Raw genomic sequence first — 12,234 nt, 5'->3', positions numbered from 1 at the left:
AGTTTAACTACATGTAGTTAAGCTAATCCCCAGCACTGCTTACAAACCAGGAAAGTTGTACTACTAGTCATATTTAACATAAAATATAAAAATGACTATTTACTTTCTTACTGTATAATTATCACTTCACAATGATGTGAGATGTTGTGAGTGAATGAGTGTCTGTCATTGTCTGTGGACAGCCTTAGACTGTTTAATAAAACATAGCAGTTCAAATTGTGGTCAGGTTACTAATTAAAAGCTCTCATCTCTGGGTGAGGCTTAAATGTACATGATGTTTGAAAGAATCAGGATCAATACAAAGCAGTGGTGAGAACGTCTTGGCAAGAGTGCATTTTAAATAAATAAATAAGCAAGAAACAACAATAACAAGAAAGCAGGAAACAACATTCAATACATGATTTTAGTGTATGTATATCATTGCGCAACATAGTGTTATGGAGATGAATTTAGATTGGATTCATCAAGTCTCCCATGCTGGTAATGACGTGGGCAGTCTGGAAGAAGCTGTGAAGGTTACGTGTAAAGGTTGTGGTTGTTTTTTCAGGACCCAACAGTAGCTGTGTATTGTGTTGTGTTTATCCTTCATACACACAGTCGATTGGCCAAACTCGAAGGACTGAATGATAATGAACCTCTCTGTAGTCAACCAAACAGTGAAACCAGAAGTAGCGGTCACAATTGCACTTTGTCAAGCTCATTATAGCAGATTTCAAAGGTAGGCTGAAAAGGGAAATGAATCACACTTTCCACTGGTGGGGGGGACTAAATACTACTGAAATTAGACAAAGTGACGTGTGTGTGTGTGTGTGTGTGTGTGTGTGTGGCATTTAAAGGTGACCATGAATATTGTTGGTCTGAATTTGGTTATTCACTTAAATTAAGGTTTATAGCTACAACATTGTTTTTGCTTATATGTTAGTGATTTATAACTCCAATGAAAAAGGAATCAAATTCTTAAAATTGGTTTGTTTTCATGTCATTGTCAAATGTACAAACAAACATTACAAATACACACAATACAAATATCCTGCCAGTAAATGTTGTTCCCGGTGACATGATAACTCTTGTGGTAATGTTTCTGGAAAGATTTTTAGTTTGTGCACCCATATTTACTGCACTGAATATAACTGGAACAGTAAAGAGACCAATTTAATGCATGTGACCTTCAGCGTGGGTACTTTCTTATCATTAAACGAGACCTGGATGATCTGCAGGCATGAGATCCTCGGGGATCATGGCAGCCTACCCTGGGTCTAGTGTGTCAGTCATCATTTGCCAAATAGAGACTCAAACAACTGAATACTACTGTAAAGCATACAGTTGGCGATACAATGTCCAAATAAAATTCATAATATTTTATAATATATCATCAAGTTTTAGTATTTGAGTGCTACTATCATTAAGTACTACTATTTTATATTATTTAATTAGACATTGTTGCTATGATAAATTCAGCTCATGGAGTAGTCACAGGCCACAATATGAATACATACACATGAATTTTTAATGAATGTTTAAAATTATTTTTAAACATAAATTACTATTAATACTGATAAATACATTTTGTTATTTTTTGCATATTGTTCTCCATATTACACCCTACTCTGCGCCTTACTATTGGACCAACAACAAAAAAAGAGCATGATATTATTTATTCATCATTCATTAAGTGGTGCCATCACAGTTAGGTTGCGATTTTGGGAATACTCAATACTGCTAAATTAGATGTTTACGCAATATAATATTTACCATGTTTTAGAGGCTGTTTGCCCTCTGTTTTCAGCAATGTTTTCAATTTGTTTCATAAAAAAACCCAAAAGAAAGCAAAAAGAGACTGATTTCACCTACAGCAAAAAGAGAAATAAAGGACATTTAGTCCTACTCCTGACCCTTCCAAGCCATGCACGTCATTACAACAAGAAGAACCACGCTGTGCCTCCGGACACTGCCTCTCTCCTCCCCCCACAGCATTAATAAGCCACTGGACACATATGCTTCAATTCATTAAGCTAATGAGCGCCGTCAATGGCAAAAGATGGGGGAAAAACACCTCCATTTGTGATTGGGCCTCGGAACCCCATCTGGGCCTTTCGGGGGCGTGAAATGCACAGTAATTATTGGTAATCATCACAGACCTTCAGAAAACGATTCTAAAGCTGTAATTACATGATAAATGTCTGTATAACACATGCCCCCCTATTCCGCAGCACCCAGGAGACCCTGGATAATAGACAGCAAACAGGAACATGCCGGAGGTCTTTTATTCCCCGGCCGGTCTATTGTTTACGCGGCCACAATACATTCTCCCGGCCGTTCAGCAACGCGCGAGCCACCGTCTAAGCCCGCCGCGCCTAGCTGGGCTCATCACTGCACTGCCCCGCTAAAAGACGGGGGCTCGGTCATTCGGGGGCCGAGACGGATTTTTTTTCATTTCAGGTCCTCTTTGCAGGGGCCTGGTTTGCCACCGGCTGAAATTCTTACCGTCCCTTCCCCGGCATGCGCGCGCCTGACGGAAACGCGAGATGAAATATTTGCAATTTGTAGCGCAAGCCCCTTTTGTCCAGATGAAAGCCCCCTTTTTTTTTCGCCTTCGACTCCGAATGCTCCCTTGCTGTCAGGAGGCCAGTTTTATGCGTCCGCCCTCTCCAGGTTCGCCTGCCGTGGAAATATGGACGGGGAGATCGGGGCATAAATCTGGCCGGTGCATTTCCCCTTAAATAACTCTACAGAGAGACCCAGCGAGATTGGCTTTATATCGAAATCTGACGCACAGGGCAAAGTTTAGAGTCGCACTGGAAATATGGCCTCCAAACCAGGGAGCATGTTCTGGTCCTTTATTGACACATTAGTACTGAACGGAGTGCAAACACAATTTCCAACACCGGTTATGACCCTATTATAGGGCAAATATGTCTTTTTGTTTGCAGCATGACTGGTGATTTTAAGAATTTTTGTTTTCAACTGCTTTGCAATTCTAGTGCATAAATAAGCAGCATAAATTCTTTTCACGTGTGCTTTATTTTTCACTTTTTTGCAAGCGCCAGCACTTCTATTCCTGTGGATATTCCACGTAGCTGGGTTAAACTGATGTTATTCTCACAGATGATGTTGTCTTCAATAAAGGGCCACTGATTTGCATTGGACAATATGATTTAAATTGGGTTCATTTGTTACCAGGGACAAAAGGCAATGTTTGTATAATCAACAGCATATTAGCACACAATGTGTGCTGTTAACTTCAAGCAATACATCTTGTATAGGCTAGTGTTTGTGAATGTGATATGCCTGTGCCTTTACCAGTAGTTAGACAAGTTGAGTCTTCTATTTTTTTCAAGTCAGGCAAAGGTCAATATTTTTTTTTGTTTGTTTGTTTTTTGTTTTTTTAATACAAATAATTTATTTGGTGTAATTGCTCGATTCACTTCATGAAAAAAGTGAGCATTGTGAGGAGGGTCAATGCTGTAACACACCTCTAGATGGCAACAGTTACTGATTTTTGAGAAGACTGCATGGCAAGCACCATCCACCTAAACCATAGGTCTGTTAAGAGTCCCAGTATCAGTGTATAGCCTTTACACCAGCTGTGCTTTGGGATCACTGACCCATGGCAAGGGGGAGAGTCAGTCTTTGTGGAGCCAAAAACACAAGGATGAATGCTCTATAGTGTGCCTGAACATCCCATGGAATGTGATCTTGATATAGGGGAGGCAAAAGAAAACTAAACCTACATTTGAAAAGCAGATTGAGCTTAACCTGTTACAGATAATATAAAGGGGTTTGCATTTGAAAAATCTGAATAAATTGATCAGACATAGCCAAAACATAGGATGTATCAAAATCAACTGTTTGTTGCATTGTTAAGAAGCAAGAACACACCGGTGAGCTCAGCAATAGCAAACCATGGAAGACCACTGTAGTGGATGACCAAAGAATACTTTTCAGTTGAGAAGAAAAAGCCCTTTTATACTTCAAACAGATCAAGAACACTCACTAGGATGTAGGAATAGATATATCAAAGACTAAAATAAAGAGAAAAGTACACCAGCATTACCTCAGAGGGTTCACCGCGAGATGCAAACCACCGGTAAGCCTCAAGAACAGAACAGCCAGTTTAGCTAAAAAGTACATTTTTAAAAACTGTGCGGGTTGTGGAACAAACTCTTATGGACATATGAGATGAGTATTAGCCTGTACCAAAAGGATGGAAAGAGAAAAGTATGGAGAAAGAAAGGAACTGCTTCTGATCCAAAGCATTCCACCTCATCTGTAAAACATACTGGAGGTAGTGTAATGGCTCCTGCATGTATAGCTGCCACTTGAACTGGCTTACTGGTCTTTATTGATAATGTGACTGCTGATGGCAGCAGCAGGATTAATTCTGAAGTGGACAGAAACATCTTATTTGCCCAGATCCAACCAAATGCCTAAAATCTCATTGGACAGCGCTTCACCTTGCAGCTGGACAATGACTCCAACCACACTGCTTAAAGCAGAGCCAAAACGTGTAATGTTATTGACTGGCCAAGTCAATCACCTGACCTGAATCCAAATTAACATGCATTTCACTTGCTGAAGACAAGGCCAAGACTGAAAGCTCTTGACACTGAAATGGCTGTAATTTTTACATGGACCACTGGATATGGATGTAAATACTCATAAATTAAAGCTGACAGTCAGCACTTTTACCTCATAGTCATTATTTCCTTAAAAACCCAATGTGCTGAAGTACAGCAACACAAATATTGTGTCAACATACTGTATTTATTCCATTAAATAAAGCATTAACTGGACATCTAAGTCTAATGAGTATGTGATAGCATGCTTTAAAAAAACACTTTAAAAGATGCCCAAACAAATAACCCTACAATTAGATTAGATGCAAGGCCACCCACACATGTCTGCTGATAAATGTCAGAAATTCCTTAATTGGAACCAAAAGCTAATGAATAATCAGATCTTCTCCACAGTAAAGTAAATCCTCTGCCCTTTTCCAGTTTAACATCCTCACATCATTGCTAAGGGAAACGTTTCCCCGGTTCAGCAGAATTGGCATTGGCAGTGCAGCTTGTTAGCGTGATTGAACTGGATGTGGAATGCGTGCTCTGAGAAGCATTTGCTCCATTATACGCGCCTGTCTGCGGAACAGAAAGCTCTCTTTGAATACGGCGTGAAGACAGCCTGCGGTCCGGCTTAATTAAGACAGGAACAGAATTTCTTTTGACTGAAACATGGATGCACGAAATTCCAGTCCTCTGCCAATGCGACATTCCATGCAGCCACAGGGGAGCGTATTGCACAATACTAAAACCACAGTTTTTCTCATTTACAGATAGTCATCTTTAAAGCATTTGAATAAGTATTAGCTGCAGGTATTCTGATGGTAGCAGTATTAGCAGTGGGATGGATCATTATCATTGTTGAAATTATAGCCATTGGTTGTAGCAGTACAGCACCACTTAATTACTGCATTTCTTTCTATGAACACTTCCTTGAAGTATATCTCTTACCATAGACAGCCACCGTGAGATTTTATATGTTGAATCATTAGGTGAAGGTGTTTAAATGGTACATGTCATATTTTCATCAATGCTTTCACATCAGTTACATCGTTGCTTTGGCTGTCAATGTAACTAAGTTAGCCACTTCCTCTTTTGCCTAACTCTACAGCAAACATTTACGTACTTATTTCATTTTAAACAGAAAAAGAGGGATAGACCATATCCCCTGATTGTTTTCAAGATGCATAATGTCTGAAAATCATGTGCTCATTTTTGTCACTGTGTCACTTACTTTGAAGTCCAACCTTACGCATTCACAATCTTTATTTTTGTTTTTGTTGCATCTCTGTAGAACAGCTTGTCCTTAAAAAGTAGAGTATGATTGGTTGAGCGCCATCACCATAGATCAGAAGAATCAGCTGGGCCGTTAATGATAAGAATACAGGTTTATCGTCATTATCAGTTTTGGTCCTCTACGCTCCCTATTCGTAGCTCACTAACTGCAACTGTTTGTAAATCGATGTGAAAGAGGTGAATTCTCCAGCTTGTTCTCTGTGATATCAGCCGATGATTTATGTATTTTGTTAAACTGCCGACCATGCAAACCTTTACAAGCTGACCCATAATTGGCCACTAACTACTGCTTCAGGCTGAGTAATAAAAGCTTTTCATTAGACCGGCCTGCACTAGGAGCAACTTAGCAAAAGGGTCCTTTGTCTAATTGCTTAGCATTACAAATAGCGTGTGGTGGGGTGAAGTGTGAAGCATTGTTTTCAAACATAGAGAAATTTCATTGCTGGCTCTTCGCAAAACCCAATAATAGCAGAACATTTAAACTTTGGTAACCCAATTAGCACTTCACTGTGGCAGTCTCGATTGCATAACACAGAGACTCATTGGTGAAAATTAAGTCTATTAAGGATAATTGGAAATGATGTGCCAACAGTTCAGAGCAGATGTACACTTCTTTCATTTCTATTAATTTATTTTATTTTTTCATTTTTTTTTTTTTTTGCCAACTTCAACAATGAAACATGTCAATATATTGGTGGAGAGCCAGCATTCTTTGGGCCCTGAATCCAGATTGAATAAGAACAGCACACTTTTGGTCTTCTCCAAGTCCCTTGGGTATTCAGCCTATGTGCCAGCATTATGCCATTACGTGCACCTTGCCTTATTTACTTATTTAATTCATCTCCTCTGTGGAAAATATGGTTCCGCTCATTTAGCTGAGACCCTTTCAATACAAACACAGCAGCCTAATAATTTTCAAATTAATCCTTTTTCACGTGAATTGATTAATTGGCAAGGTATAACCTCCTTTGCACAGGCCTGTCCCCGCCATGGTGGTTGGTTGAATGTGTGCATTGTGGCTCTGAGGACATGGCCTTTGTAAAGAGCGCGTGGACCCATAATGATGCTAATCACGCATTTGCATTTCAAGATAGGCTATCACGTGTATAAGGAATAATTGCCCCCCCCCCCCCCCCACCCCTGGTGTATTACGGTGAACTGCGCAAGCGACAATGTGGACAGTAATGAGCAGATGCTGGAGCGGAAAAAAAAAAAACAATTTCCTTTGGCACTTACTGTACCTGACACAGTGTAGACAGGCCTCTTATCTGCAGATGGGGTGTTGGGGGCGATTTCAGCGGTGACCTTTTGCTTTAATGTAGAGTGAGTTTCTCTCACCAGCACAAAGGCACCAAGGTGACAGCAATTGGGTTCCAGTTCACGTTTCAAAGAAGCAGGTGTGTGTGTATGTGCTTTTTTTTTCTTCATTGCTCTCCAATAAAGAACCATGCAAAATATTACAGCAGGGGCCTCACCTCAAATCAAAATGAACAAAAGGACAATATACATTTGGTGTATTGGAGTGTTCTGAGAGATAGGTTTGATGCTGTGATTTGCAGACTTTCCAAGCTTCCAATGGTTTCTCTTGCCAAAGTACCCCCACACACCAGATCTGGAAGTGTGTGACTCATTTGTTTCACCTGATTAAAATAAAAATAAAATAAAATAAATCCAGGGCTCTACTGTTTTTTATTTAATATATCCCATATTTCATTAATACACATTTTACAAAGCATGAGATGTGTAATATGTAATGGAAGCATATTTATTAAATAGAAAACAAACACGTTACAAATATAAATTATTGCTGATGCTTAACATTATGAAGGTGATTCACATTTGTCTCTATGAAGCTATTTAATTACATGAAGCCTCCTCTACGACCAATCAGGCAGAACTCATGTAAAAGGGCTCGATAAAAACTGAAATACAGATTATCAATAGATGTTGAAAGTATTTGTGATTAATTCATTCATTTTTGCTTTGGTCCACATAGACTTTCTGAAAACAACAGTTTGTATTAGTTATATTTTGTATACGTGTAAAATCTGACAAAACTTGTGGCTTCATTTCATTAATACACCCAACAGAAAAATCCTTCAAATGCAATACACCATCATCATCATCATCATCATCTTTAGTCTTACTAATTGCCTGCACTATCATTTGTATTGTCCATTCTATTTTGACAGCATGTTAAGTAGTTAAGGCATGTAGTATAGTATACCATATTTTCCACTTCCAGCAAAAATTGCAATCCCATTTTTGAAACAATATATGTTCATCAAAAAGATAAAAATTAATGTGCATTACAAATTTAATAAAATAAATGCCTGTTACCTTTGTGACCAACAAAAAATGCCTGTTACGTTTGTCACACACACACACACACACACACACACAGAATTTCTTTTATTATAAAGTTCTTGTCACACACTGAATCTCAGTATGAACAGTTATATTGAAAGAGTGTGGGCATGTATCTACATTGTAGATTGTATTATTTGACCTGCGATGACTTATGGCGCTGATCCATTGAGGTGCATGCCAGTGGAGTGCAGAGTTTTCATTATTCGAATTTCAGCGGTTGAACAGAAAAAAAAAACAGCGGAATGTCAGAGGGCCTCTCGTAGCTTCATTTTGTATTCAGTTCTCAATCCCTTCAGCAGAAATATTACACTAACTCATAAATACGATCAGGAGAGAACCAATGACAGCTGATTAAAGTTGTTCAGGTGATGAAGGCCAATGAGCAGAGGGAGCTGCCGGTGTTAAGCTGAACGGCAGCTGTGACCCTCATTACCATTGGCTGATTTATTCTTGATGTATTCTTCTCTTTCGAAAAGAGTAGATAGGCTACTTACGCACTTAACTTAAATAGTAGCAATCTTTGTTGGAAACAAATTAACGTAGCTCCTGTGGGAACATATGGCATATTTCTCTCTTATTAATAATTCAAATGAAATGGGTAAAATGAGTTCGCTCGGTTACTGCTGCATTTTGTTTTGCATCAATTTCGCAGACATTTTGGAAATGGGGCTATTAAGTCAAACCCGAGGCTAACACTTCAAAAAAACTGTGCATTTGAACCTACAAAATATCTTTCAAAATAAAATTTAAAAAGATTGCTCAGAACCAGTAATGAATCACCTGTATTTAAAACTGGTGTGCCTTTTATTGTTGTTCAAGTTGTTGTTGTTGCTATTCCTGTTGTTGTTTTTGTTCTTGTTGATTAGTTGAATTTCTTTCAACTGAAGTGCTTGAGATTTTTCCAGGAGTACAATAATTAATCTATGTGCAATCTAAGGTTAGTGAAGTAACTTTATTTCCCAGTCTAGACAAAAATGATCTGTTCTATTATTTCTTCAGCAACAAAGGAAGATCAATGTTTCTTTCAGTTCATCGTACTAGCATGCATATGAGTCCCCACACAGTAAAATTTACAGTGTAACAAAGTACATAAAATTGCAGTTGGAGTTGGAGCTGAATTAACACTCGACATTTTACTGTGCATGCATGACTGTGCTTCATGTATACTAAAAAGTGCTCCACAAAAACAAATCTCCCTCTGTTCTTTCAACGCGAGTTATGTGATAGCCCAGTGCCTGACTTTCATCTACAATGCAAGGTTGTTTAGCAGAGCATATCTGGTCAGGCACTCGGCATGTCACAAGGAAGAGCATGTCAGTGCACCCTTTACCAAAACATAAAGCCAGCTGTCAGAATAAAAGCGGTGCATGATATAAAGAGGAACACTCTGGAGCACACAACTCGCCAGGCAACAGATATCAAATCATGCTCAGGCTCAGAGGAAGTAGAACCCCTGGAGCACACCACACGCAGAAGAGTCAGACCCTACGACCCTGAATAGAGTAAGTCTAATTTGACACATCATATCCATAAAGATCCACAGACATAACAAATTTCAAACAAACAGGTAGGTCAACTGCACTCTGAAAGACTCTGTACCAGGATTACTGCACTCACAATCTCAATGTAAAACAGTGCAGATACATTATTGTCTTATTTTTGGAAGCTGACAAGCGATGGTGAAACCTCTAGGCAGTCTAATTCTGTCTGAGCTTCCCTGACATCACCACAGGCAGGGGGGAGGTGTATCTAAAAGGCTGTAATACTGTCCACATGTGTTAAATGCTGACACTGAGATATAGGGGGCTGCTGATTCATGACAGGAAGCGTGTGGCCGTGTCATTACCCCACATGACAAGTGACAAGGCAAGGCCCTCTGCCCAGCTCACAGTGGGCCCCCTCAGGCAGTTGTGTTAACCTTCGGCGGCTGTAATCCCCCTCGCCCCTCAAGTCTCTGCAACTCTGTCGGGTTTTTTTTTTGTCACCGTCCACCGCGCCCCAGGGGTCATTTGGGCCCAGAAGAATGGAGAGCCGCTTCCTCCGAAGACCTTCCTGCCAGAGTGCCTGGACGAGGCGGTGAAGTGCAGAGCGAGGATGGGCGGCCGGGCGCCGTGCCATTAGCTCGGACACGTCATTAGAGCCCGGAGCGCGCCGGGTGACACGGGGGGCCAGCGCACACACGCGGGGACTCGAGGGCACTCTCGGCAGAGTTCCCTTAAGGAAATGACCCAGGCTGGCACAATGGCTGAATTGGAGGCTTTTAGACTGTGAGTAGGGGCGGAGAAAGCCTCCAATTCAGCCCCCCCTTTTTTTTTTTTACTTTCTGGTACAATACATGACCCTAATGATGGGATAAAGAGGGGGTCGGGAGCAGGCACCACTTCACTGTCAGCTGTTGACCGGGTCTGTAGATTTTTGAGGTTTGCCGAGGAGGAAAAATGAGTCTATGGATCAGCAGGGGAGAAAGAAAACAAAATGTGACACCAGTGTCCACTGGCTCAACACTGTTACCTATATGTAAAATCACCATGTGATTTGGACATTGTATTGCATATTTTTAAGCCGGAGTTAGTTCAAGGCCAAAAAATGGGCATTGCTGAAGTGAATTTTTATCTGTAAAATTAAATTATAATAATATGTGGAGATTCTTTATTTCTCTGTACATTTAAGACAGAGAGAAATTGAATCATTATAATTTCAGTTTTGTAGAGTATAAATAAGAAATACGTCAATCATATTTTTGAGGTGACATATTTGTCATCTTTTGATAACATTAATCTTAAGTATTACCTTAAACATATTATTTATGGTTTATACTAGAATACTACTTTTCCATGCTGGTGATGCTGCAGGTAAGATTTATACAACATCCACTACTATAATCACATGGCTTTACCAGTCAGTGAATTAACTTTTACATTTTAATTCCATTTTTTTTCCATTGCATGATGGGAGCAAAAATTACCTACATGAATAATGATGGCATACATTATTAATTCATGGCTGGAATGTCGAATAAATTACATTACAGAATTATAAGGTGCCTTTCCTGCTACAGTAATTGTGTACCATTTTATAAATTGTATGCAATCCTGTTTTTTTTTTAAGTACTCCATTAGAAATTCTGTTAGACAAAGAATGAGTGTGGAATAAATTGACAAGGAAGTGAAGAATACAATTCATATTTATCTCTCCCCTTTCTCTGTAGCTAAAGATGTTATCACAGCTGCCACAGAACCCATGAGATGGGAAGATAAGAGAGGGAAGGATCCATCAGAATCTCGTCAATCTCATGAAAGCATGCCAGAAACTGAAAACTGCCTCTGCATCTGAAATAAGAAACGGTGTCTGCCAGTTTAGCACTGAGTGAACATTTTTCCACTGTAGATTTAGATGTAGAATTAGACTAGACAATGAGTGTGCCTTTAATTTCCTGATTATAAATCACATACTATTATTCAACTCCTTTTACCTTGAGGCCAAACACATTATCCTAAGCGACATTTTATCTTCCGACCCATAAGTGATGGTCTGATGAGAGGACCATCACACAAATCATACTTTCTCTGGTAGCTCAGAATATATCTTCCTTTCCTGAATTAGACATAAAATGTAAGTATCATTTCCTGCACTAAAGATTATCTTACATGAAATATAATAGTCCTTTAACTCGTAAACATATTACAATATCACACTGTTCACCTATCATGCAGGGTGAATTTGATCTGTTCCAAGATCACAGATAGGATTTTGAGAAGCTGCTTTTTGTGAGTCTACTTGTCTGAAAAAAATGTAAAGAATTTGTGGGTGTTTTGTGTTTGGTGTTTATGTCTATTTGCCTTGATTTATTTTACATTTGAGAAGGAGTAGGGGATTTCACAAGTTATCTGTCAAGCGTCTGCATCTTGCAGTCATTGTTTGGGTAAATTGGTTAAAATCTGAGATGTGGCTGAGGAAAACTGAGACTGAGGTTTCAGTGCTTCATATCACATGACCACATTTGGAAACT

Source organism: Anguilla rostrata, chromosome 2 (genome assembly GCF_018555375.3).
Source record: "Anguilla rostrata isolate EN2019 chromosome 2, ASM1855537v3, whole genome shotgun sequence".
In the NCBI taxonomy this organism is placed as follows: domain Eukaryota; kingdom Metazoa; phylum Chordata; class Actinopteri; order Anguilliformes; family Anguillidae; genus Anguilla; species Anguilla rostrata.
This window is presented reverse-complemented; position numbering follows the sequence as displayed.